Raw genomic sequence first — 24,078 nt, forward strand, 5'->3', positions numbered from 1 at the left:
GAAGCCTGATTTATTCTCTCAGATCACTCATATCATTCTAGTTTCCCTGAACTAAAATCTCGTGCAAATGTTGAAAGCCTTTCATCGCGCCACATCATAGCACCTCTGTGCCGATTCTTCAAGTTTTAACCCGCCTCATCCTCTACTCGTGCCATAAAGCTAGCCCATTGTCATTCAGTTCGCACCAATCACGAAAAGCTGTATACCCGTCATCTGCTCAAACCACTGCGCACATTTCTTTATTTTTTGTCAAGACATCACAAGTTTGGAATGGCCTTCCTCTTCATGTTGTGCATATAGCCTACCCCTCATGTAAAACCCCTTCACTGGGAAATTTGAGGCATAATAAATAAATAAATTGATTCATTACTAAATAATAATTAATCCGGAACTATCCACTGTGGCGTACCTCAATGCGTCAGTGTTGCTTTGGGACGTTAAGCCCTGCGAATATTCAGCATAACATTTTGTTATAAGCAGGCATTCCAATATGAGATCATCAAACTTCAGAGTATGGACCAGCCTTACAATGACGCTATTTTTATTTTGTAGTTGCCTAAATGCAAAAAGAGAGACCGCAAATTTACCGGAGGCACCGTCCACTGGCTGCGGCAAAGTTGTTTTGACGGAGACTTGAGCAGGTAAGGTTCTCACGCCTCGACGATGTTTTGTAAATATCCGCATTGAAGCAGGCGTCAGCCCATTTGACTATGTCAGCCCATGTCCCAGACACTTATAATTATTGTGAAAGAGCGCCTACTCACCTCGTTCATTCTTCTTGTTATTTCCAGAACTAGGAAGAGGGTGCTTATACCACAACCTTCAATACATCCTGAAATATTGCCCAGCAAATGGGATATGAATGTCTCATACTTATATTAGTGGTACTTCTATATTTCCAGCAACGCATCAGGTCTCTTTTCCCACACCCAAAATGCCCAAATATATATATATATATATATATATATATATATATATATATATATATACCCAAAATGCCCCCCCCCCGAGTATATATATATCAGAAGTTAGCGCCGTTTCATGCTCGTAGTAAATATTGATCAAGGGACACAGCAATTTCAGTGCTTTTTTAGCATCCTCTGTTTGCTGGCAACGCAAATACCAGCTCTCTGGTGCAGGAAAATATAATCTTCGTTTCAATTCGTAAAATTACCGGCATTGGTAATCTGTGATACCCTAACATCCTTTCTGGAGATGCAACTCAGTTAACTCTGTTACGCAGCCTGTGGTCAATATGATGCAGCTTTCTCACTCATTGACTCCGCATCAGGAAATGTGCCCATGCATAAATTACTTCCAAATATTTTCTCACACCACTCGCATTCTGGGGTCAACATGTGCAATAAGCCTTGTTTGATGCTTTTAACTATACCCCTTCAACGGTCATAACGTCATTTTGTAAACTATCTATATTCTTACACGTTAACAAAATTGGAAGCGTGCAGCATTTCAGCACTCCATTAAAACGTTGATTTACATTTACTGTACAAATTTAAATCAGCTTTATTTGAATCCATCGTTAGGCATCTTATTGGACTCCAAAGTTTGCATTTAATAAGTGCTTGAGAAGCCTCAAAATTCTGAATACGCTGAACTACGAAGGTCGGCTTGCATAACTTGAGGTAATATTCAATGAACTTTTCCTCTAATGAACTCCGTTTCTTGACAGGCCCCTATTCATAAAACGTGACGAAAGCTTTTGTGAATGCACTCATTTTCTAAATTGTGAGGCCTCGGGACACTAATATGGTATCCTGCTGGAAGGTCAAGCAACAGTTAATTTATTCGCGAAGCAATAAAGCAACAAGGTATTTAGAGCCACGTCGCCACAATAACGTGTTTCTGCGCCTGATAAAAATTTAAATTGCGCCAGCTTCTACCAGAACGAGAACCGCCTAAGACATGATGCTAGATTTCAGCTAATTCTTTACTCTGCAGAGCACACTTGAGTCATAAGCTACATAAAACCTAGAAGCAGAGAGGCAGCGTAGATATTCTTTGCTAGATAGAGAAGCTACTAATACTGTCAGAGAAGAGGGACGATATTTTCAAGGAATAAGTTTTTTTTTTGTGGCAACAGCCTGCAAAGAGGTGTTTTTCCTCATATGTTATGCTTTTTTTGACGCAAGATACTTGTCATATTTCTCGATAATCTGGCCTCGGTGACCTTCAGAGCACGTGAGTGCTGTGAAACAAATGGGTGCATGAGGCACCTTTGTCTGTGGTTAACTGTGCTCTGCAACTCCGCGTCGGTTTTCAGTAGAGAATCCCAGTACATATCCTTGCAGCATTTTGAATCCATTTGAGACCAACTGCAACGAAGTTTCACCGCGGCTGTATCGGTAGTAAGTAAGTAGAGTATACTATTGAAGCAATACTGGCAAAGTGCAGGGCCTGTAATCGTCTAATTTCTTTTTTATTAGCAGCAGCCCTTTATTAGCCCCTATGCAGACGGCACGTGCACCTGTAGGTTAGTTGCTACAGTGCAAGTCCGAGCACGTTGCCTTCTGGACACCACCTGTGTATAATCCCGGAGGTCATGACAAGGAGTGATGCGATACCAGTCATACGTAACTTCTGGCGAGTTGTAATTGTGGCATTTTTTTTTGCAGTTTAGGTATAAGAAATGCCTACTTTTGTAAACCTTTCTTTACGAAACCACTCGTTTTTCAAACGTAAAATTTTGTACGGGGGATATTCTGTATTGACACTACCTAAATCGACACTTTTTAAGGGGCGACTTATTTGGTTGCGGTTGGTTTGGAATTAAATTGGACGTCACAACTTATCAGCAGCTACGCGCCAATATTTGGCTGCATTCATTGTACTGTGCTAGTTTGAGTACTGATTACCAACATTTAAATACTTAACAAAAACGCTCGCATGCAAGCTCACCCACTGCACGTCTTTTTTGTTTTGAAAACTAAATAACTGCTCTGTCACCGGGTTATCTGTAGTTACATAATCACTCTAACCATCGCGGCCTTATATTCGGTGTCAGAAAGTACCCAATAATTAACCTGACAAATATTATCATTCGTATTCTTGGAAAAAAAATTTCTCTGAATCCCAGAAGTGCACGTCATAACCAATTCAATATGCCATTCTAGTCGTTACACAGCTATTATAGGCCCCATGAAAAAAAAAAGTCTCTATAATGATCCCCAACCGTAGATCATTCAAATAACGCATAAATGGGAGTGTTGTGTTTAAAATAATTACGGAAACACCAATGTGCCTTATGGGCACCGTTTTTGATATTATACTTTATTGGCACCTCTTGCGTTGTGCAAGACGAAGTAAACCTCACTCTGAAAATGCTGTTGCTTTCTTTCTTTTTTTCTTTCTTTCATTCTTACTTTCTTTCTTTCTTGTTTGTTGTTGTGAGCACGTCCACCTGTCTCGTTATCATGGTCCCTTAAGTTACAAATAGCTCCCCAATAAGCGCACCTGCCCTATAGCAGCTTCGCGAGTTTTTCTAAGCTATCCGCATTTTTTTCTTCGGCAGCAAAATAACCAGAATAAGCCATAGTGCTTGCTCAAAATAGAAAATTTTGCAAGTCCAAAATAAGGGTAGCAGGGCGCGAAAAAGAACCATGCCTTAAGTGAGGACAGCCATAGCTGACCGTTCCGGGTACTTTCGTGCCAGCTGGTTTCGGATCTTTGGCCCGTAGCGTAGGAGCCCTCGACAAAGACAGTTTTTTTTATTATTTTTATTATTAAGATCATCGGAGGAGCTGAGACCCTCGGCACAAGAACTTGGGAACTTGCATTTGTTTTGTTGTGGGTAAACGAAATATGGGGAATTTTGATAAAAGCCAAGAGCAGGTGCAATCACCCTCCTAATCAGCCTCTTTCTACGTTCTCTTGAGCTTCGAAAGGTCACACCCTATCTGCTGATCGGCAACAACACAATGAAAGGCGTGGGGAGTAACGCTTAGCTTGCTTTTAAACCTAGTCACGTCTGGCACTTATGTGGTGGATAGGATTCTAGCTCCTGGAGCTTTCAATGCCGCAGCAAAGAGGACCAAAAAGAAAAGATACGACGATGGTACCTTATCGTGAAATAATGAAACAAAAAACACGGCTCTAGTCCTAGGTGCTCTACGGCACGTACATCGGGCGTCAAACGTTTATGGGGCATCGTGCTCGTGCTAAAGCTTATTTTCCAGATGGTTACAGCCCACAGGCTTAAACCAGGCATAACACTATGTTGTTCACATATACTATTCCTCATATCTTCCCAAGGCTGCGCGAATATATAACTCTGTCAGACATTTGTGTATCAGTGGCATTCCAGCAAAGCAAGGGTGATGATTCGCGGCTGTGAAAGTCCATGCGAAAGTTTAATAACGCCTTTCTTATACACATTTTTACCACTCTTAACCCTATTTCTGCCCCCTTTTTCTTTATCCTGGTCCATAGTTGAACGCTAGAGGAGGCCGACCTTCCTGCGATTTCTTAAATGAACTACTATCTTTCTATCTCTCTGTATTCTGTAAGGTACCAGTCACCAAAATGTGTGGTACGAATAAAAATATGTTATGAAACCAGCCCATGATGACGTGTCCACGTCGTTTTGCTTTTGAAAAAACAAAATTTTAAGATTTAATAAATGAAATATCTGTTGAAAATGGCATGCATTAGAGGCGGTTCTGCATGCATCGACCAAAGTATCGTTCTGTTTTATTTTATTATATATAAATGCAGAGTGAGATTGCAGAAGACACCCGTAAGTTTTTCCAGTTAAAATCAAAGTATTTCGTGTGCCAAAATGTTCGCACAAGCGCAATTCTTCTTTTATGCTGACAATATATGTGATGTTAAACTTTACGGGAATTAAACATGTGCCTCCCAACGGCACAATCTGCCAGCATTCACAACTACTCTCATCTTTTAAGCAATATTTCAAGTATGCACATTCATATACTGCATTCGCAACAGAGAGCAATCAGGAATTAAAACGTTATTGCATGGTAATAATTGCGAATCATAAGAGAGAGAGAGAGAGAAATAACATTTATTAGCCCCGAAGGAACTAAAGCCCAAGTCCGGGCCTCCTGGTAGGCTCATGCCTCCTGGCCCAGAACGTTCTTGACGTGCTGCACCAGAAGCGGCCACCATAGTTTTTCAAGCCTTCGTGGGGGAGTGGTCCACTCCTCTCAGCTGCCAGGACGCTGGTTGTGTGGTAATTTGGAAAGTATTGTCTTTTTGAAGATGGCGTTTGCAGGGCACTCCCACAAGATGTGTTTATTTGATGGATAGGCCCCGCACTGTTTACAAGTGAGGGAGCCTGGGTCCCTGTTAATATAATGTGTATAGTGTAGTGTGAGTAATGTGTGTGTTTGTGCTTTTCGTATGATTGAGGCGTACCTCTCTCGAATGCGTGTAGGATGGTGTATTCAGAATTGTTGATGCTTCCCTGCGAGACTTCAAAATATGTATCCTTTCTTTCCGCTGCATGTTCTGCTCTTCTCTGGGGTTGTAAGCATCTTCAACAGGCCAAAGGATATGAGGTCCCGGATTTTCTGCGCGGGTGAGCTGGTGTTCTCTTACATTTCCTCGCAATCCTTGATGGCCTGGAACCCATTGTATGCGTATGCGTAAAAGGGGGTGAGCATGCATGTACATGTGCAGCTTTGTGCGTATGTGGTAAGGAAGGTCATCATTTTGAATGTCTCTGCAAGCACTTTGACTGTCTTTTCGGATTGTGATCGTGTCAGATGTGTGTGTCATTTTCGTTATGGCGAGCATTACTGCCAGCAATTCCGCGTCGTGACGTGTTGGGACTCCCAAGTAATTTTTCACAAGCGTCGAGTCATGGCCCACGACCGCTGCTTTGCTGATTTCGGCATTATGACTGGCATCTGTGTAGTACGTGCTTTTATCCTCTGTCCTCTGCATTACACTTGTTCTTTTTGAGCACCTATTTCGATTCTTTTCCGGGTGCATATTTTTTGGAATGGGATCTACGGTTATCCTTGGCAGATCATCCCATGGTGGTAGTTTCGGGGGAATGGGGGGTAAGTTAGCGGTTTCGCATCCCAATCTATTCAGTATTCGTCGACCCTGATTAGATGATTTAAGTCTCTGTATTTGTGCTTGATTGTGCATGTCTATTCTGTCTTCTAGTGAGTTAAAGAGGCCGGTTGCTTCAATTTTATGGTTAGGTGCAAACTTAGGAACTCCCAGGGCAAGTCTAGCACACTTTCTAATTATAATGTCTATCTTTTTGCGCTGAGTGCTGGTTATCTTAGCGTATGGTAGATAGTAAATTATCCTACAAAAGATCAACGCTTCTATAACCTTACGAAGTTCATGTTCTTTCATTCCTCTCCTTTGTCTAGTTATTCTACGTATCATTGCAAGGATCTGTTCCAGTTGAACGGTCAGCTTCTGCACCCATGTTGATGCTTTACGATTGTCCTGTAGAAAAAAAACGAGGATTCTTATGGTATTCTTGCGGGGTAAGACTGCGTCTTTCATTCGAAGTTTGATTAAATTTTTAAATACTTCGGCTCGCTTGCTAACGTCTTCACTAATCACAATATATTCTGATTTCTGAGGGGAACATTGTAGCCCTAGTGTTTCGTGCGTAGTCACGTATAGTATCTAGTGCACATTTAATAATGTGTTCTTGCCATCCTGGTGATCCTCGACAGCACCAAATAGTTATATCATCGTCGTACAGATTATGTTCTAGGTTTGGTATTTGTTCTAGTAATGCAGGTAGCTTCATCATCGCAATGTTAAATAAAGTCGGCCAGAGAATAGAACCTTGGGGTGTTCCGCGCGTGATTGGATGGCTAGGTGACACATATTCATCAAGTTTCACTTTAACCGTCCTTTCACTTAGGAAGTCCTTAACATAGCTGTATACTCTAGGCCCAGGTTTAGTCGCCTTGAGGTTTTCTAGAATTGCGCGGTGGGTGACACTATCAAAAGCTCGTTGCATATCGACCCCTACGATTGTTTTTAGCTGAGCTGTACTTGGTATATCGAACACCTGGTTTTTGATCCTCAGCATAGCGTCCTGAGTGCTAACATGTTTTCTGAAGCCTATAATTGTCTTGGGTAAAAGTTGAAGGCCTTCCAGGTGCCACTCAAGACGTTCTAAAACCATCTTCTCCATTATTTTCCTTTACAGGAGGTTAATGATATGGGCCTAAAATTGGATACTTTGTCTGATGGTTTTCCTGTCTTAGGAATTGGTATTACTACTGCCTCTTACCATTGTTTTGGAATTACACCTTGTTCCCATGTTTTGTTTATATGTTCCAGCAGAGCCTCTTGATAATTATCTGGAAAGTTTCTCAACATTGCGTACGTGATTCCATCTGCTTCAGGGGTAGTGTTCCGTTTTAAGCTCTGCATGGCGGCATGTAATTCACGAAGGGAAAAAGGCGAGTTGATGCCTTGGGCATTGTCGTTACCAGACTCGTCGTAATCTGGTGAGGGATGATCATCGCTTTTGATTGGAAAAAAGGTATGCAAAAATTCTACAGCGAGCTCCTCTGCATATTTATTTTCCAACATTTGCAGTTTAGTTATCGCGTGCCTTGGTTTCGCCTGGCCTAGAAGGGCCCTCAATATTTGCCAAACCTTCGGGGTATGCCGCTGTCCGTTGAGCTGATCACATGTTTGAAGCCAGTTCTCGTTGGCTAATTCCTGGGCATAATCTTGTGTTCTATTGTGATTCTTTGAATTGTCTTGCGTAATGCTTTGTTTAATTTATTCTTTTTGTATTTGTTGATTAACCTGTGGCGCTTGTCCCAGAGATTTAAGAGATGGGAGTCAACATAGGGGTGATCTTCATCTCTTCCTATTTCCTTAGTGGTCTTTTTGTACACAGATTTGATATCTTCTACCCAAGTATCTAAGTCATCCCCTGGGTCTCTCTGTAATAGTTGAGCCCGCATATCGTTAAATTTCGTTAAGATCTTTAAATATCGTTAAATTTTGTTAAATGATACCACGATTGCTACTAGAACAGGCAACAGCGTCGAGAAAGACACGAACCCGGACTTAACATGGTTCAGAGGACCCATGAATGTTGTGTGGGAGAACAGCCTAGAGAACATGGGTAGCGATCATTTTATCCTTACAACGCAGCTTATAGTGAAAAAAGGACGAACCGAAAACAGAACTTTTAGTAAAACAAAGATTACTAAATCCGAATCATAAGGAAACATAAAATATACATAAAAACAGTACTTTCTCTTTCCGCGAACGTGAACAATAGCATATAAAGCGTGCATGAAAAGGATAAGAGCTGTGGAAACCGCTAACAAAGCTAACAAAAAACACTAACGAAAGCGGTAACAAAATCCGCCATTTGCGAAAATGATCCAGTGATAACAGGGACAAGCAGGGGACACGAATCTCCAAAACATGTGTGTGTGTGTGTGTGTGTGTGTGTGTGTGTGTGTGTGTGTGTGTGTGTGTGTGTGTGTGTGTGTGTGTGTGTGTGTGTGTGTGTGTGTGTGTGTGTGTGTGTGTGTGTGTGTGTGTGTGTGTGTGTGTGTGTGTGTGTGTGTGTGTGTGTGTGTGTGTGTGTGTGTGTGTGTGTGTGTGTGTGTGTGTGTGTGTGTGTGTGTGTGTGTGTGTGTGTGTGTGTGTGTGTGTGTGTGTGTGTGTGTGTGTGTGTGTGTGGTGTGTGTGTGTGTGTGTGTGTGTGTGTGTGTGTGTGTGTGTGTGTGTGTGTGTGTGTGTGTGTGTGTGTGTGTGTGTGTGTGTGTGTGTGTGTGTGTGTGTGTGTGGTGTGTGTGTGTGTGTGTGTGTGTGTGTGTGTGTGTGTGTGTGTGTGTGTGTGTGTGTGTGTGTGTGTGTGTGTGTGTGTGTGTGTGTGTGTGTGTGTGTGTGTGTGTGTGTGTGTGTGTGTGTGTGTGTGTGTGTGTGTGTGTGTGCGCCTTAGCTGCATTGCAATCCAATGCGAGTACATCTTTAGTACCTGCCAGTGCTCTGACTCCAGGGCAACTGCATCGATCTCGCATTTCAATAATATATAACGACGGGGGGCTCTATGCTGTGCGAGAGCTAGTAATGTAGGCGAAATCACTACGATTCTTTCACCTACCCTTTCAATAAATGTTACACTACGTAAATGTGCACAGAAAATTTCCTGTAAAGCGTGCTCTTTCTGTTAGACACTCATGTTATGCACCAAAGCTACCTAGTCGGTTTAAGCTTCTTGGTGATGGTAGGGTCCATATTAAGCGTAATTATCATAGTTTTACAGCTCTGTTTTCCTTTGTTTATTTTAATTCACATATTTTTTATGTTACATTGCTTCTCTCCTTGTAAGTTTCTTGAGAGTTACTGCGTACCGAACCAACATATCACGAATAATATAGCAAAAATCAGGTTGGTAAGCTAATGAAAATATATCAACTTATTGATTGAGCTAAGCTGTGTTTGTTGCTCTCGGGTGAAGCATGATTGCTTGGCTGGGCTAATATTTCGGTCCTGCCATGGCATTCGTGAGAGTAAACCGAGATACGAGTGCATAGCCGGTTTTATGGACATGCACACGTAGGCAATATTAGCAACAGGCTGCAAATAAGACAAGAGTTCTATCTTTCGCAGTTGCGATCACAATTGAAGTGATAGTTCGGAGCGAACTCACTACCTTCTGAATCGATTCTTTTAAGCATGTCCAGGAGCAGCCGGTCTGTAAGTGTAACAACGGTTCAATTTTTTAACAGCAGAGCTGTTTAATTAAGCCTGGCGTAATGTGTCAACCACGAACAGAAAACGTTGGCCGATCCTGGTGGTAGTGCAGAAAGGGTCCAAGTGCAATGGCACGTACCCATATGAACTAGCGAAACTAGAGCACTGCACGGGCCGATTTTTTCAGCCCGGGCCCGGCCCGGGCCCGTTTTTACGTTGGGCGGCCTGCCCGAGCCCTATCAAAACTTTTATGGTGAGACCCGGGCCCGGCCCGGGCCCGGAAATAATCTACGTTACCCGCCCGGCCCGGCCCTTAGGCCCGAGCCCGGCCCGAGCCCGACTCGAAACCGGCCCGACCCCGGCCCGATACCGAAAAATAATGTTTTTCAGAGTTGAGATGCCCGAGAATAACTCTCTGCACGTTACATGCACACCACCAGAAAGCCCGAGCCCGGCCCGGGCCCGGGTCAAAAAGCACACGCCGTGCCCGAGCCCGGCCCGAGCCCATGAAAAAACTGTTCTACCCGGCCCGGCCCGGCCCACGGGCCGGGCCGGGCTCGGGCTTTCGGGTAAGCCCGAGCCCGTGCAGTGCTCTAAGCGAAACTGAGCCTGGCTAAGTCGAGCTAGCCATCGTTGAGGCTACTTAAGCCTAGTCAGTCATCGGTAGCCAATAGATAGCCAATCAATAGGTAATCGATAATCGATCAATAATCAATACATTCTGGGAAATGCTGGGGATGAGTTGGCAGCGCTTAGCCTAGCCCAAAAGCCAGGACCAGCTAGGTGCCCATAAGCTCAACTGTCTCTTAACATTGCGCCTCCAGTGCAAGCTACGCTAATTTTTATTTTTAGTTCGACCATGTCGCCATTGACAACAAGAAGGGCGCAGTATACTAGCCAGACTAAACCGGCTACCAATAGAGACAAAAGTACTGCGAATGGTCTGAGCTGGCAATAGAAATAAGATCATGACAAAAACGGAACCGCCTTTATGTTTATCACAATGCAAGAGAAGACAAAAGAGAAGAATCCGCAACCAAGCTCTCAGGCATGATTGCAAAAAAAAAACTGGTTTATTGGTTGTTATTCTGTTATTCAGCAGAAAAAAAGCAAAAAAACGACACACATGGTCCTCCCGACTGTGACTAGTCGGGACTCGAGATATTTGTTATAAAATCTAGACTGTCTTGCGAAATTCAAAATGATTAGCAACCCTGCTCATGTACGTGGTTCGGACTCCTGTATCGCACTTATATTTATAGCTTCCACTCTGTTATTATCTTTGCTCGCAATATATCCCTCTCGTGTCCCTAATATGCTTAACGTGGAGACTACCTCTTCGCCCACCAGTGAAAAGTCTTTTCACCACCGAACCAAAAGATGGGCCCGGCTTGTATCTGGAAGAGCAATGTGGTTTCCCCGCCTAGGGAGGCAGGAACTTTTCGGGCGCCTCGAGGCTATATAGGAGGCCCCGCCTTAAGTATTTACCTTTCATAAATATTCGCACTAACTGATCATCATGACGCCCGCCTTCCTCGCCATTTCCTTCATCCTGTGGTGCAGTCCACCTGAGATTATACATACACTTGTGACCTAGACATTGGAATGATAAATAAAGGCGTTTAAATCACCACCACCTATCCCGACAAAAGTAATGGTAGAGCGATATGCAAATGTTTTTTACAGCTGTATTCAAACCAAAAGCATAAGGAGCAGTAAAGTGCCCAAAAATCTAAATATTCCTTTCGGTTGCCCAGAAAGAAATCTGTATACGCAGTGTCGAAACCACTCTTTCTGGGATACGCAGCTTCGATCGAATTATATCTCTGTGAATTATGACCGTCGTTCTGCAAATGAGAGCTTTTTAGTCTGATGAGCTCATCTTCTGCCTAATATCTTGAAAGCACGAAAGCCAACTATTACCACATTTACTACATTTGACAATGATTATTAGGTCGGGAGTCTCTTTCGCGCTAGTTTGAAACTTCACCACTTTGTCAGTCTTTGCTGAAATCGAAGTTTTTTATTGTAGCAGAAGGAGGCGGGGAAAATCGGCTGATGAAAAATAAACAACCTGCAAGGTTTAAAGGCATTAATTACAGGTTGATTACATTATTTATTCTATGCTCACAACAGGTCACACTATCAATAAAAAAGGCATGCAAAGGTTGCACTCTTTAGCATGATTAAAACACATATCCGAGTGACACAGACCTGAAGACACATTAGATTGCCCTAAAAAATTGCTCCTCACTGCCCTTCATGCTGTAAACATTTTTGGCAAAAAGGTGCGACACGGCAAAATTGTGAGGGGGAAAAAGCCTGATATCTAATAATATAAATGAATTCGACAAGACTCGTGAACGGCAGATATTCCCGGTTAAAATAAGTATTTAGCTTTTTATTCTTTTTCACGCAAGCGTTACTGGAGAATATAACAATATTTCTCCACTCTCGTGGTACTCGCCCCTACTTTCCTCTGTAAAATATTCGTCAGGGTCACTCAATACATTGAAGGACTCTAATATTATTAAACATTGAAACGCCGTTACATTACAATCAACACAGAAAGCAATGCAAAAGGCAATGATATACTACAGCATAGCGCAAACGTCACATACATCTTGCATTGCGTTAACAATTACATGCACGGTTAGATGGTCATCAAATAAATCATCGAAACAAATCAATGTTTGCTTTCTTTGGCATACGCCGAACTTTCCAGGGGCTATGCTCGTTGCTGTACCTAATGCTGGGTACGCTCTTCTAAGCTTCTCAACAACCGAGCTGCGAAAATACAGGTTGGTTGATATGCATACGGTTACATATTATATACATCAAGGTGTTCATCTACGGACATACAGTGACGCTAGTGTTTGCAGTTGTTATCACATTCTGAACTACGTCACGTATGTTACTGAGCTTGCGAGCGCAGTTATATCATTGAGAGTGAGAGAGATTCAAGCTTTAATGATATGCTGGAGATGTTAGCCTGGCTGATCGCCCTACTTTCTACTCCAGGTGCTGGGTGATAATTATGACATACACAGTTATAAACACTTATATGCCTTATGTCAATTAAACTAATGTTTGCAACGTATGGTATTCACCGATTTGCCAAGCCACGCCCTACGACTAGTTTAACTTACGCTCTAAAAGGCTAAGACAGTGATAAGAATAAATTATTTTTCCAATCCACTTGCTATTGTCGTCATACTTAGGAGGAGTGGGTAAAGGTGAACAAGGCAGTGTTCCTGGCAGTATTCCGCTAGCCACGTCTACGAAACCAGAAGGGCCTGTCTCTATCAATCATATTATAATATGAATATGAATAATCATATTATAATAAGATCCGCCATTCCCTAGACGCAACACATACAACAGCGCGTGAAAGAGATTACGCCAGGTAATTAGTACGCAAACAATGCTAAAGGTATGGTTGTTCTGTCTTTTGGTGTGGTGGTGTGCCGTAAGTACCGCTAATATTTCGGTAAGCTAGCACTGCGGCAAAAACACACTTGCATGCAATACAAAATAGAATTCCAAGAAAAGAAAACAACGAAAAGCCACGGCCAACGATGTAAATTATAAAGTGCTGAAGAGAGCACCGTCTTTTTCAGTGCAATTGTGTAACATGCTTGAGCATTTAAATACAAAACTTTCCTCCAACTTTGATCTCGAAGAGCCTAACAACCACTCATTTTACAGCGTAAGCTGTTATTGGATCATTCCAATAGCCGTTTCTGGTCGCGATGATGCCGCCACCGCCCCCGTAACCGCTATCGCCGGAAATGCGAAAAAAAGTACCCGCTCTGCGCCGGGATCTAACCCAGGCCCGCTGCGTGGGATTCGGATACTTTACCACTGAGCCACGCAAGTGCTTGCTATCAGGCAGAAGAAAAATTCCTTGATACGCGCCCTATAGGCACGAGCGCAGGCGCAGACGACCCGAGCCTCCGCCAGTATGGTGGCGCGATCTAGTTAACGTGCCTCCAACTGCCGCGTGCGACGAGATGCGATTCAGACGAGGCGCGCAATCAACGCTATCCCGATGTTAGATGTGCGCCACGTATTCTTGGTACCTCTTCGGTACACGTTATGGTGTCTCCTCGCAAGGTACGAACCGCTGCTGAAGAAGCGAATCGTAGAGCTACGAGCACGGCTACAACCAGGCATCATCGGGCTCAGCAGACTGCTGTGCAGAGAGCATTGCTAGCCGCAGCTCGCCGTCGACCGCCGACGCCGGGCGGACAGTTCAGATCGTTCTCGTCAAAATCGAGGCGAATACACTTTGCCGCGAAGACCCTGTTGTGCGTGCTGCCGAAATCGGAGCTACTCTTTCGCCGCTCAACCAGCTCATGCTGTGACTGTGCTGCGTGTGCCACGCAGGCCTGTGACTTTTTTAAAGGTCGATACGCATTTGTGCAGGAAGGCACCAATTTTTACGTTAATACAACTTACATAAAGCCCTGTAGTCACAAAGAATCGGAGATATTCTGCCTCTACATTCCTCTCTCTCCAAAGCTTGTACTCACGTCTGTTTAGCTTCAATGGCATAAAATTTCTGTTCAGATTTAGAACACTCCCGTCAGCGCCTTTCTCATATAATTACAATCAATTTAATTCGAGGTTTTTGCTAGGTATAGCCAGCTAACTCATAGTTCAAAAAGTTTTTTTTTTCATTTCTTTAACTAAACTTTTGTGAACTGATGTTACATGCCTCCGAATCATCCATGGGTTTAAAAGCTCCCCAAAACCTTGCAAAATAACTCCCATTTATCCGAGGAACTTCTGCACTTGCACCTGAAGAAATTTTGGAAACACCTGACATCCTTAACGGGCTCTTCCGCATTCTGAAAATGCATAATGCCACAGAAGTGCTGTTACCGCTAACTGTAACTAATTTAATAATGAATCACAACCCCTCATTTGGTGGACGAGGCCTCTGCCATCGTGGCAAGGGAAACTCGTGGGTGGCTAGAGACTCCATATATTGTTCTTTGCTGCTGCTGAACACTCAAGTGGCAATTTTCGCTAGCCCTCCGACAGGAAGGAGATGACACTGTAAGTAACACGAGACATATACTTCGCTCTAACGTTCATTATTTGTTGGTGCATCTCAAATACAAGGCAAAGCAGCACGTAAGCGCAGTTGGTTGATGTTAGGGAGGGCTAGTGGCTCGTGTTCTGCAAATAAAATGGGCATGTTGAAACAAACACTGTATATATTACTGCACATCATGTTATTATATTGTTGCCAATAGAATGGCTCAATAACTGAGGTCGCATATGTGTGTAGAGATTATGGGGTGCCGAAGTTTCTTCTGCACCCCCCGAAGTTTCTTCCGGACTAGCCATTCAAGTCCTATACTTGGCCTAAATTGTTCTTCCTGTGGCGTCACTGTTGCCGTCACTGTTGGACCTGGCGCTTGGGTGTCTCAGACGCTTGCATTATTCCTGCATCTCGCGCAGACTTGTTCTCTTTGTAACTTTAATCATGTATACCAAACAATTGGAGAGATAGTGAACGCAAGCACACGCCACAACAACCAAGCAGGAACAACTGCTTCAAAAATGTGATTTTGCATGAAGTCTTCAAAGAAAGGGGCGCTGAAACCGTGAGTAAAGAAACTTTAAGGCGGCACCACCCACACAGTGTATGCAAACACAATTCCAGTTTCCCTTATAGTGCTCTAATCGAACAAGGAACGTCTTTCTAAATAATCCTCCATTAGTGCAGTAACTGCCAAGCTCTGAAAACAAAGATTTTGTTCAACATTATGCGCATTAGGCTCGGTTTATTGCGATGACAAATATGCGGATACTACAGAAAATTTTTAGCCGTCGCTCTTATAATGTTTCGTATAAAGTCCACGTGGGATGAGATAGCATCCCGCGCGCAATATGCTGTGGATGCGGGATAAAGCATGCGATGGGGTACCGAGAAGGATTGTGGCTTGATGCGCGCCGCCTTCCCGTGCGCCCAGTGTCGGAGGCCCCGTGATCACGTGCATGATAGAGGAGGAGAGCGCGTGTCTGCTCCTCCAGCCCAACCATGGCGGCGAATGGCGCAGCTGAACGTATGCGCAGCCCGCGCGTCCTATCCTGAAGTCAATCTGTGCTTGGCGCAAAAGCTGGCAAGCTGAGGTGGCTGGTGGCTTCGTGGGCACTGTCTTTCTGCGCGCGTAATTTTGAATGTCGCGTAATCTCAAGTTTCGGACACGCATTGAAGGGAGAGGCTGCACATGCTCTGGCGCTCTTCGTCACACCAACGTTGTGAAAGCAGGTGTTCTCGGTCGTCGCCTGAGGCCTGTTAATGCGTGCCTGGGCGCACGTGACGCCAAGCTTGTTAATTTAATTATTAACTGAATCTTTACTGCAATTGTTCCGGCAGATAAAGCTACGATCCTTCGTGTAGGTGTCTGGTACTTCACTATCGCTAACAATGCTTCTCCTATCGAACAACAAGGATACTTCTACTGCTGCAGAGAACCTATCTCAAGGAAGGTCACATGCTACGCGATTTCATCGATAGTGTAAGTATCACATTCGCTGGTCAGCAATGCTTTTCGAACATTTGCGAAATCTCACGTCCGGAAACATTTTATGGTAGTTCTCACTACGACGCCTAAATTATTTATGTAGCGCAAGAATATGGTTCTCAGAAAAGGAAAACAGAAAAGCTTAGAACTTCCATTTGTGTTAATACCTTCTCAAACAAAATACAAGGCGTATTCATTCCACGGAATTCCCTAAAGAGTCAAAAGTATCCGTCATCAAAAACTATTACCAGCTGCTAGTTCAATCAGTATCAATGATATCTGAGAATTCTGAGCAATATGTTAAACATGTATGAAAAAAACTTGGACACGTGTAATATGACCAAAGAAATATCTGCTATACATCACATCAACACATGTAGGATGGCAAGCGTAATGACAAACATGGTGGCATAGACTTGCTCTCGCTTCGAGGTCACACAATTGATTTTTGTTTTTCCTTCGCTCCGTCCCCCTTCCACTGAGTCTGGTGACCTCACGTCCGTCGATCCTACCTACATGGAAAAGGAAGTAAGATAACTGTTTTGGTTCCCGCCCTCGGAGATCTAGGACACGCTTACTTGTGTTGCCGTTCGCTAAGCCCTGCTGTAGCACAAGCTTTCACGCCAGCATGATGTCATGTGAAAATAAAACGACATCGGAAGCAGCGATCAGTGGCACACTTCATTGCGAAGTCTATCAGCTTTTTTTTCTTCCCCTCTCAACGTCCCTCGAGCAATCGATGGCAGACTGTACGCCACTAGGAAACATCAGGAGACTCCCGACATTTCTTTATCCTGCGGGCACCACCGCAATGCGGTGTTTCCTGGGCAGAAAGCGTGATCTAACTACGTACATCGTTCCGTTGACTCCGTCGAAGTGCTCACTACTTTCATCGGAGCTTGCTTGTTTGTTTGATTTTACGTGCGCTCTGATAACTGACTGTATCTAGTAAACATGTTGGTGCAAACACGGTTTTACCGTTTTGCTGACACGAAGTGTGAAAACCCATTTTTTTTCCCGAATAACACTCAGTAATGAGGTCGTGTCTGGTGAGACGCTCCCCAGTAAGAAAGAGTTCATAGACGCTGTAGGCAACAAGTATATGCTGGAGCGTGGAACACTCAGTGAAGTAGTGAGGAGAAATAAATACAAGGCGCAAACAATTGCCGAGATGTTTCCCCGACCGGTACCTCATAAATCACACCGTTCGCTCACCGTTTCACTTAATTCTATACTTAAAGGCTTTAAGAGGAAGCTTTAGTTTGGAGCCTACTCTAATGCCGCCCATTTAAAAACATGTACAACAAAGAAACGCTTTTCTGAAACAAACCGTGGACTTATTTGCCTGAACTTTGTTGCAATTTAAAGAGATATCTACATTCTAATGACTGTTGAAGCGGATTTTTTTTATTTAGAGCCTGAATTTATCTTTACAGAAATTGCCGCAAACTAGCCATGTTAAAAAAATTGAAGCACACAATTTACAAATGCAAATCTGCTCAAAAACAGATATTGCTGCTCTGTTAACTGCACCTGTTAGAACTTCTCAAGCGGACAAAGCTGATATATAAATTTATAGCTTACGGGGATTTGTTCCAATGTTTGCGCATGTTTTGCAAAAGAACCAAAAAAATACACAAGATCCTTCCACCAGTTGCTGCTCTCGGCAACTGGTGGATATTCGTTGCTGCCAAAGGTAACGATGAACTTCTTCTTGTACAATTAATATTTCTTTATAATATTCACCTAATGTATACAGAAAGGCCAATGTGGAGAAATTGCAGTCGTTAAACTTTATAGAACGCATTGCGACCACTGGACGATCGGCCGTTGTCCGTGCAGGTGCTCCTTGAAGATCGTCCCCATCGCTCGTCGGCCCTCAAAGCTGTGAAGGCACTGTTGTCTTGCTTGAGGGCGACTGGCCTAAGTGAACGCCTTTGACTTGCTCAGGCCCTCCGCGTGCGCGCGCGAGCTCACCGTGTCCCCCCCCCTTCCTCTCACTATCTCATCTTTCTATTCCCTCTTTCTTGTCCCCCAGAGTAGGGTAGCCAACCAGACGCATTTCTGGTTAACATAGCCCTGCCTTCTCTCTTTCTCTACTCATCCTCCTTAACTGGGGGATAGCTTGCTTCGGTGACACTTTACCTGGCGTCTGCCGCGACCCTCAGTCTACAACTGCCCAACTAAGAATGAGCACTCACCCGACACTGTTCGCGCACTCACCTCCGCGTCCCCTCTCCCTCGTTCAAAACGACCCTCTACTCGACAAACGAGTTTGGCGGCAGCTCCCTTGGGTCCCGGTCAACTCGCTCGACCGGGCGCATCGAGGATGTTGGCCTTTCAAATCGCATTCGCGACTCTCCACATTTGAATTTTGTGCTTAAACTTAGCACATAAGCAGCGAACGTTACAGTCCTGCTCACGTAATAATGGTATATTTCATATTGTTGCATATTATTAATTTCGTCCTCTTTAAATACCTTATTAGGTGCAGTGCACAGAAATATGATATAATTTTTTTATTCCCAAGTTAGAGTTGTAAACGTGCCAGTCTTGTGTAGATATTTTTTAATTTTGAAATTTTCGAATCTTTTACTAGAAACCAGACGACCTAAATCAAAATTCCGGTCTCACCATTAATGAGAATTTAGGTATTCCTTTCAAATGCAAAAAGGCCTCCTTAAATTTGGTGTGGTGGTTGCCGAGAAAAATGATTTCTCTGTTCACATGTATTTAGATAGGAGCCCCCGAGCTGAAGCTTCCTCTTACGGACCTACGGTAATACCGATACAATAATGATCCTGCAGTGATAATCTTGTACCGTATGATACGAGGTGATTTTAAGAGGCTGTTCGTGTAAACCCCCGACTTCAGGTTTATTTGAGGGGACAAACTTGCAATGATGTAGGAAGGGAAGAAGATTTTTATGATTAACTTGTTCTTTACTTGGTCTTCACATATTCGAAGGATTTCACTTACGTATTGCTCCTCTAAATTATACCGAACAAATAAACTGGCAGGTTGCAGTAGTTCATGTAGTCAAAATTTATGCGCCCTAAATTAACAGGTAAACTCTTCCTGCCTAATTCACACACGACTTATCAAGACACGTGAACTACTGAATCTACCCAAATCTTGATTCTGATTTCCGTCTTATTACTGAGATGAAAGCTACCCTATCAAGGTGTCGAACTAGCACGCAATACTAGGATATACGTAGAATGCGTCACCTATAAGTAGTACTTTATCGCACAGCTGAGTAGTAAATTCCTGTGGCTGCTTCAACATTTTGTACCACTCAGGAGTCGGTAATCTCGAGATAATTCTCCTTGCGGCCAAAAGCTAACGCCAGCAGAGATTTCTTTTTTATGTGTAAAAGACAAGCTTGGGGTATTTTTTAGTGTGTGCAAGTTTTATTATAGTAGCAGTACGAATTTCTTTGCTGAAGCTTTAAGCATGCACATATGACGTTGAAGAAAACGTTTCCACCTTGGCTGATATAGTTTTATGCAATGCCCATATTTCTAGAGATGGTGTTTATATATGTACCTCATTTCCAGGAATGAGGAATGTTATTCATTACTGGTATGATTCTGATGTCGCTCAGGTAGCCACTATTGACGAAGTATTTTGAACCACTGCGAGCTTGATGGAGCACAATTACCGTAAGTTTTTTTTTCGGTTTCTAAACATAAAATTTCATTTTTTTAATTATTATTCTTGCTCTTTGAGCGATGTTGCGGACTTGTAACACACACCATGGCCACCCGTTTACTTCCAACTTTGGTGTGAACGCAGTAGCTATATCTTGCATATCTATGGTAATCACCAACACGTACATGAGCCTTTTAAATGACATAAGGTGCGACTGTGTGGATGAGGTTTAGATACGGTTGTCAGACACGTTTATGGAAAAATCTCAACTTTTCTTTCCTTTTTAACACGAAAGTGTTTTATGCCGGGGTCCACCAAGACTTCACTGACGTATTTCCGTCACGGAAATACGTCATAGAACATAATACAAAGAAAGAAACCAGAAGAAAAAGTTCCACAAACATGCAAAATTTGGAAATCGAACCCACGACCTCTCGGTCCGCGACAATAGATCGCCGAGCGTTTAACCCATTGCGCCACAAACGCATTTGCAGAGTGCTACACAGACGCTCCTTATATATCTAACACTCCTCCGTGTACCCGCGCTCTTGCTCGGGGCGGTGCCGCCGCCTACGAGCAGAAAAGAGAAGTACTGCATTATGACACTAACGCGCACCGACAGTGAACGCTTCGGTGGTCTCAGCACTACGACGCCTCGATGCCAGCATTCTAAGGGACGCTGGCATCAAGAAGCACTACCAACTAGGTGGCGTTCACCGTACTCAGCACAGTTTTCCTTTTTGCAGTGATGCCGTTATTCTGCAACCATGCAATTGAAGAACTTTATTTATTCAATGGTTTCCTGACGAAATTCGACCTCTCATTACTTCAGTGAACCGAATCCTCGTAAATAATTCGCAGAGGCTCTCTATTCTCAGGTCCCCGCGAAAGCAAATCGATCACTGCCTAATGGATTTTCGGCTGCCCTGCCATTTCAGCACGTGCTTGGTTTTTCTCGTTTAACGAGGTGGTATGACCATGTTTCTTTTGTCTTGTTCAGTATTTTGCATGTCTGATGGCAAGGAGCGAAGATTTTCACTACGGATCCCGTTAACGATCTATCTACTTCTCAATGGCGTCGAAGGCCGTAGGGCATTTCTTCTGCTATGGTTCACCGAAAATGGAGTGGTTTCAAATTTATTCTCCCCTGCCATTATCAATTCTACTTCGCGTTCTATATATTGTAGGTATTAATCCCGAGCTTGCTAACTTTAGCAGTACGGTTTCGGAGCTTCCAGCATACTACTTGTGATGTTTCAACACAAAGGGCACGCTACATTAATCACATCTACATTTTCACGTCAGCGACTGAACTTTATCTAAATGTTACACAGTGAACACTGAATATATTCTGTTATTGTTCTCTGTAGAGCAGTTTCACTTCGTAAATTTCCGAATCGAATCGAACAAGAATATTTGATAAAAATGACTCCCCAATATTTAATCGAATATCGAATATCTTGTTCCACTTCTGAAGCAAAATAAAATAGGAAGTTTGCACGAAGTCCATTTAAAAAAAGAAATTAGGCTTATTTACATTGGCAGGCACATTTAACACCTTTCACAATTGGCGTTCGGATAACTGAGGAGGTTAAGAACAGCAAGCCACGACTGAGCTGGAACACAGCAGCAGTTGCAGCGGCGTTCGAACGAGTTTTACGCAATGTTTAAAAATCGCCTGTGGCAGATAGCATAATTCTTGTCATTCATTGAGCTGGTTTATTTGAAGACGATGACATTATTGTACGAGAAATCTACACATACTAAACTAATTACCAAAATTGACTAATTAACTTTTTAATTATTCACTTTAAGGCACATTGCAATTTATGAATTGTAGCCGGTTAGTTTGCAAGACACATCCACTTCAAATGAATTTCCAAGATGTGACACCCATTTTGATATATTACTTCCCAAAGTTTGTGGCAAAGAACATAGGTGCTCCAGTTACTTTTGTGCTTGAACTCCAAACTGGTGTCATTCTGGAAAATCATTCCGAGTGGATCATCACCATCACCCTCATCAGCCTATATTTATGTCCACTGCAGGACGAAGTCCTCTCCCTGCAATCTCCCATTACCCCTGTCTTGCACTAGCTGATTCCAACTTGCGCCTCCAAATTTCCTAACTTCATAACCCCACCTAGTTTTCTGCCGTCCTCGACTGCGCTTCCCTTCTGAGTGTATACACCTGAAAAACTAACCGGACACAATTAAATAATGGCAATACGTGGCGTAGAGTAACTATTTAGGAAGTTTATTAGTCATTTTTAGTTAACTAGTTGATTATGTGTTTTGATTTTTTGGTCAAGTTAATTCCGCATCTCTGAACAATCCAGCTCAAGGACTAGACTTAGGCTATATGCAACCGGCGATTTGTAAAAATTCTACAAAACTTATAAGTGATCGCCCCGAGCTCCGAAGTTTGTGGTAACTTGCTTATACATCTACACTGCCTCTTGTGCATCAGTTATCAGATTGGCGTAAATCTGTGGTGAATTTTTTATCATTATTTAACATTGTAGCTTTGCGAATTCACTCTAAGAAAGAAGCACTGAAAGCGATAGGGAAATCTAGCGTTGCGGTCGAACTCCTCTGATGGTATTCTAACTATATGTAATTGTGACATGTTGGCGTGAAGCGGTACTCAAGGTAACTACTGTTTAGCAGAAGGAACAGCGGCCTGGTAGCTACCAGGTGTCTCAAAATGCTTGCGTGATTAGTACTGCCGCCAGAGGCGTTGCAGTCATCGCATCTCGATGATGCACTAGCTGACACCGGCGGAACACCGTCGGTGTTAGTCAGCAGCCAGAGAAATGTCAGATTACGTTAGCTTGACTTCTTCTGTCCATTTCACTCAGACCAGTGCATACACACAGTACCTCGGCAGGAGCGTCATGATGTGCTTATAGTACGCGTGTGCACAATCGTCATGCCCGCAGCGTAAGGCAGGACCAGGGCATGGCTCCACCACCACGCCAATTGAGCGGAACGTTGATGGAGCGGTCATTTCGCTTCGTTCTTTTTTCAGTCAAACGCACTCCGCATTTGTGGAGACTCTCTAACCCTCCGTGCGTGAGTGTTGCATACACCATTGAAAGTAGCACAGCACGATGACGATGCGGACAGCGCCACCAATGCTGATGGTTTCTGTATAATTTCTATCGCAATAAAAAAACATACCATTCGTAAAGTCCTCTACAATAAGATATGTTCACATAGGTTCACAGAATATTGAGTAAAATTATTATATGAAAAGCAGACCAATCGAGAAAGGTTTTAGCACGCTACCGCTTTCGCTGAAAGGTCACATATTGAGGAGAAAGCATGTGCTCGAGCTCGGAACGACTATAAACAGAGAATGTGTCAGCGAATATTAGGAACCACATCAACCTCGCTGTAGCTTTATCATGGGACAAGCGTTGGCGTGGGTCTTGAGTTGTACTTTACACAAGCAGCGGCTGGTCATGCAAACCTTCTAGTGTTCATACGTGGTATGGTGATTAAGTAATGATACACTTGTCTGCAGATTGCTGCATGCAGCATATTTTCGGTAATGTTGTCGCAACTACAGACATGTATCTTCAAGCAGCACTGTTAGCTACTTCGATGAGCCATAAATAAGAATTTGTCACGGCTACAACCACCAACAGTCTCCTCTGAGCGGCGATCTACGCGAAGACGGTCCTGCTGAAAGCTGGGTCTCTAGCGAATACTGGTAGAAAGCAGAGAGCGGTAACTAGAGAATATTGCGTTCAGACACTGACCGCGTCTTCCAGCATGCACGCCCACTTCCAATAATCCCACATTTACAGCATTGCAGAGGAATTGGAGCAAAAGCGTACTCATCAAACTGCAGCATGTGCCTTCAGGAAGTGTGTATACTTCATCAACACTAAATATTTTACTGAATGCGACTGATTGTCACCCATAGTCACCAAGCGAATCGAAACACGGTGGATACTACTGCGTAGGAATGATTATAAGGATACTTTGAGAAAGAACTCTGGTACCGTGAGGTTCGTGTGGTGTGGAGGACGAGGACTTCTATACGCCCTCTATACGCTAAGCAGGGCCAAAAGCTGCGCTTTACACTTAGGGCCATGAATGACCATGCACTGTCCAATATGGGACAATACTTGAAACATACATGGTCAGTTATTTGCTTGAAAATAATAGATTTCAGGGAAGTG

The sequence above is a fragment of the Dermacentor silvarum genome, chromosome 6 (assembly GCF_013339745.2).
Source record: "Dermacentor silvarum isolate Dsil-2018 chromosome 6, BIME_Dsil_1.4, whole genome shotgun sequence".
NCBI lineage: Eukaryota > Metazoa > Arthropoda > Arachnida > Ixodida > Ixodidae > Dermacentor > Dermacentor silvarum.